Source organism: Vipera ursinii (assembly GCF_947247035.1).
Source record: "Vipera ursinii genome assembly, chromosome: Z".
In the NCBI taxonomy this organism is placed as follows: Eukaryota; Metazoa; Chordata; class Lepidosauria; order Squamata; family Viperidae; genus Vipera; species Vipera ursinii.
Window position 1 is genome coordinate 7,372,896 of NC_139517.1, and position 5,632 is coordinate 7,378,527.

The window sequence follows — 5,632 nt, forward strand, 5'->3', positions numbered from 1 at the left end:
TGCTTCTATTTCCAAGGATCCCCCTGCTAAAATACTGATGTTGGCAGATGCTATGGCAGTCATTATGGTCTCATTAGAGACAGTGATGAATCTGCATATAGAGGTGGGGGGAGGGGTTTGAACAACAGGCCCTCTGGTGCAGCCAGAACAATCTGGAGCTGAACACTCTTAAAAATTGTAGAGATGATAGTAGATTTTAGAAGAAGCTCTCCTGTTCTGCCTGATGTCATGGTTCCTAACCCTAACCCTAACCCTTCAAAGAACTTTCAGGCATTGTTTATCCTAAAAAGTCTTTAATTGCGAAACCAAAGTGTGGGCACAGCAGGGTGGATGCCACGATCTGAATTCCCCTCCTTTCAGCAACTAATATCTGGTACAATTCCCTCCTCCAATTAGCAGTCATAAATCACGTTCTCCAATCAGTTTGAAGGGGAAAGCTTCCCTTCCGTTCTGTAAGTTGCCATTTCTTATCTTGTTAAAAACAACGTGGGAGGGGAACATTCTCCCTCCTCATCTAATTCGAAGAGCAAAGCAATTCAAAGGAAAAAGGCTGCCTCTTTATATTGTCAAAGCAAAAACCAATCCAATGCTTGCAACGTTGATGCCACCTCTTGCAATATTAGGCAACGCAGTGTCAACATTAAAGACCTTCAGGTTTCTGGTTTCTATAATCTCCCAGGACTTGAAATAGACCTACCTAACATTAGAAGCATCCTTAAAAAAAAAGGCACGACAAAGAATGTTCTTCCTGTGTCAACTCAGAAAACTCAGATTGCCCAAGGAGCTGCTGATACAGTTCTACAGAGGAATTATTGAGTCTGTCATTTGTACCTCAATAACTTGAGGTACAATCAAACGGGACAGGTGCAGACTGTAGGAAGCCGGGGGGCCCTCCTCCCCAGATTAAAATATTCTTTATTCTTAATATTAAAAAGAGGCAGAATATTATATTTCCCCAACAGAGAAATGGAGAAAAATTTTAAAAGCAGAAAGCAGCCCCAATCTTTCTCAATAGCCTCAAACAGAAGCCTCAAGTCTTTAGAGATGGATATTTTGCAGTGCCGCCTAACAGAGTGAGCGCCTGTTACGCGTCCCAGCTTCTGCCAACCTAGCAGTTTGAAAGCACGTAAAAATGCAAGTAGAAAAATAGGGATCACTACAGTGGGAAGATAACAGCGTTCCGTGTGCCTCTGGTATCTAGTCATGCCGTCCACATGACTACGGAGACGTCCTCGGACAAGCGCTGGCTCTTCGGCTTTGAAACGGAGATGAGCACCGGCCCCTAGAGTCGGAAACGACTAGCACGCATGTGCGGGGGAACCTTTACCTTTTTTATTTTGCACCTATTAAGAAAGACTGAGCCAGTCTATTCATGAACAAAATGCCTTCAGCCCCTCCAGCTGACGGGATTAAGAATTTACATTTCCCCCACCCAAAATCTAAGGCCAGGATATGACCTTTAGGACATAACAGAATAAGCCCAACACCCTCTTCAGATTTGCAAAAGCCCACCTCATTGTGCAATCCGGAAACATTTCCCCTTCAGAGACTCAGAGCCCCATAAAAGATCCTTCCATTCATTTACTCACTCAGCCATTTGGTCAGCTGTCCCATAACTGCGTGCTGCTGCTGGTTCTGCTCATCAATAAACAAGAACATTTTTCTCTAAGTAGTCAGCCATCATTTTATTCCCGGCTCGGAACTGGACCTGATTTTTTTTTTCTTCTTCTTCCAACAAGACTTCAATGGATACTTAGGACTACAAAAAAAAAAAAAGAATTGCAGTGAGCCTGCCTTCCATCGAGGACCTGGACACTGCACGAACCAATGTACACTATTCTTGGCACAGTTGTTAAGTGAATCACTGCAGGTGTAATGTGTACACATTACAACAGCAGCAAGAATAACTTTTGCGCAATACTGGAAAAAATGAAGGAATACCACCAGAGGAAGAAATAATTAAAAAAATATTGGAACGCGCAGAGATGGACAGATTTAACTATGAGATTGAAAGATAAAGGAGAAACTCAATACTACCAAACCTGGGAGTCATTCTACAAATGGCTAGAGGAAAGAACCAAAGATTAGGACATGACTATGTATTAGCGCTTTTGAACCCAGACTGCACGCTGGTTGAAAAACGAACATATGTATGTAAGGAAAAAAGAACTAATAAAAAGCTTTATTTAAAAAAAAGTGAATCACTGCAGGTGTTAGTAGTAGAGCTGTTAAATGAATCTGGCTTCCCCATTCACTTGACTTTTTAGAAGGTTGCCAAAGGGAATTCCATGACTCCGGGACATTGGAACCGTCTGTTGTGATTCAGGGTCAGCCTGTGGGTTCGGCAGTTGGGTCGGACGACTCAGAGGAGGAGGAGGGGGGTGTTGAAGACCTTGCTGAGGGGGTTGAAGATCTTGCTGATGAGAGCCCTCAGCCAGGCCCCTCCCACTTGGTCACCACGGAGACCCAGCTGTGTGAGCCTGACAGCGTGGATGAAGATGACCCACAGCTGGCCCTGTTCAAGGACGCCCAACGCAGGAGGCAGTCAATTAGGAGTAAACAGCAGAAGGCAATGGGGCTCCTCGGAAGGAGGCAGAGAGAAGCCACGCCCTGAACTCTATATAAGGGGAATGTGTGGGGAGGGCTGGTTTGCTGAAGGCAACCGCTTGGATAGTTCCTGTTTCTTAAAGCTCCTGTTTCTTGGTTTGTCTTGTTCCGTTTGTTTTTGTAGTAATAAATTTGGCAGGCGTAATTCCAGCCTCTTGCCTTCTTGTAAAAGGGGTTGTCCCTGCCTTTTCTGCAGGGCCGGTACAGAACACCGTCATAGATATGAGTCAGTTGCCAAGCATCTGAATTCTGATCACATGACCAGGGGAATGCTGCAATGGTTTTGAGTGAAAAATGGTCATAGGTCATTTTTTTCGGGTGCCATTGTCATTTCCAATGGTCACTAAACGAACCGTTGTAAGTCGAGGATTACCAGTACTTCCTAGCCTATTTGAATTTATCCATTTGCTACGGAACCAAATTCCTAAAATCCCTCATTTTATTATTAGCTCTTAGGCTGGCATTAGGCCAGAGATCTTCCCAGACAGTTATTTACGAACAGTTTCTTGCACATCTCAAGAAATAGCATAAATCTACAGAACAAAAGCGGGGGGGGGGGAATAAAGGCAAGTTGGAACAAATATTTTAATATTTTCTTTCATCTTAAGACAGATGGCATTCCAGTTGTAGTTGTGGCCGAGTGGTTAAGGCGATGGACTAGAAATCCATTGGGGTTTCCCCGCGCAGGTTCGAATCCTGCCAACTACGAAGTCAGGTTTTTTTTTTCCCCTTCCCTTCCCTTTTATTGTGGTAAAGAGCCCAACTTTATCAATTTAGGATCAATCTTTTTAAAATGCTTTCATATTTACATTTCAGAGTTCCCTACCTACTAGCAATCTTCTGCGTTTACTAGTCACCTTTTTTGTTCAGGATGGAGGTTTCCCAAAATTGCCCTAACATTTAATGCATGAATAATATATACTTAACGTGTTTTGACAAGCATTTAATTACTAACAGGCCTATACAGACCGAGTGAAAGCAACCTGTTTAGCAAAGTTTAGCTAAACCTGTTTAGGAAAATTTAAGAAAATCTCATCGCCTCTGCTACCCCCTACTATTGGTGTCATTGTTATGATTGTCCCCAAACTGCTTTTTCAAAAGGCAGCTGGATTTTGTTTTTCGTAGAAGACATTTTGCTTCTTCCTTGCTTCTTCAGTTCAGTTCATTGTTAAGATTGTCATCACTCTGTCACTTTGCACGTACACTGAGCGCTTCTGCACTGGAGACAAATTCTTGTGTGTCTAATCACACTTGGCCAAATAAAGCTATTCTGTTCCATTCCATTCCAAAGTTAAAAGACCAGCCATTTATGGACACCCTACAACTTGTGAATTTGAAGATGGGTGGACTTCAGCTCCCAGCCAGCATCTCAAACATTGGTTCAAGTGCACAATTCACCTTTGAAAAAAATGCTTTGGGGATTCTTTGATGTTCTTCTCTTTTAGTTGGTGATAAAAAATATTGACGATTTGCAGCAGCAGCAGTCCAACTTTCCAATACAGGTGGTCCTTGACTTATGACCACAATGGAACCCAAAATTTCTCTTGTGAAGTCCCATTTTGCGACCTTTCTTGCCACAATTGTGAAGTGAATCACTGGAGCTGATAAGTAACATGGTTGTTAAGTGAATCTGGCTTCCCAATTGACTTTGCTTGGCAGAAGGTCACAAAAGGGGATCACATGATCCCGGGATACAGCAATGGTTATAAATATGAACCACTTGCCAACCACGAACCAAGTGCAGGTTCGCATCCCACCAGGCTCAAGGTTGGCTCAGCCTTCCATCCTTCCGAGGTAGGTAAAATGAGGACCCAGATTGTTGGGGGCAATTAAGCTGACTTTGTAATAATGCCGCTTGGGGTGTGTGTGAAAGCCCTAATAAGCAGGCATATACATAGAATGAAGGCTACTGCTGAGCTTGTAAGCCGCCCTGAGTCTTCGGAGAAGGGTGGGATATAAATGGAATTAAAATAAAAAATAAAATAAAATTGACCAAATGTTGATCACATGATCATGGGGAATGTGGCAAAGGTCGTAACTGTGAAAAATGCTCATTAGTCACATTTTTCAGGGCTGTTGTAACTTTGAATGATCACTAAACAAACTGTTGTAAGTTGAGGACTATCTGTATTTCAATCTTGGCAACTTGTCTTAAAATTGCCAAGGTTGTGCTGTGTTAATTGAATTATTTCAAAGTATTAGCATATTGCTTTTCATTAAAAACCTGGTAATTTATCTCATTGGAACCTCAAGTTCAACCACCCCCAAGAAGGTCTTAAGTTTTACATGCACAAATTTTAAGGCAATCATAATCTTGTTGCACACATTAAACAAATTTAAACTACTATAAGTAGCACTTCTATTTTTCCTAGTAATGTATTAGAGAACCCAGTATTTATGCTTATTATGCAGAGTGCAGTAAGTTTTCCAGAAATCTGAAGAAATCAGAATACCGGTATGCGTACCTTATTATGTAACAAAGACAATATTTAGACAGAAAACCACAAAAAAAAGTAAAAACATCGGAGGGGTTAACGATCAGAGTAATTTAGTCAAAAGCCTTTGAAATACTGACGAGGTGGCCGAGTGGTTAAGGCGATGGACTGCTAATCCATTGTGCTCTGCACGCGTGGGTTCGAATCCCACCTTCGTCGGCTTTTTTTTTTAAAAAAAAATTCAAAATATTTTTCATATTGATAAAATAGCACCAGTCTGAGGGTGCATTACGATCAGAGATTAAACGTCCTGCGTGGATTAAAGGCACCGGTCATTAAGGGGTATTATTTCGCTACTCTCAACACTGCAGGTCTGTATTTGCAAATACCTTCCCAGTACCGCAGGTGTAAATCATTTTGTAAGGCTAATTAAAACATTTCCCTCCGCTGATCAAGGCAGCGAACCTTGAAACCCCCCGAGAAACGGATAAACCAGGGGTAGGCAACCTTGGCTCTTTTATGACTCATGGACTTCAACTCCCAGAAATCCTGAGTCAGCTATGCTGACTCAGGAATTCTGGGAGTTGAAG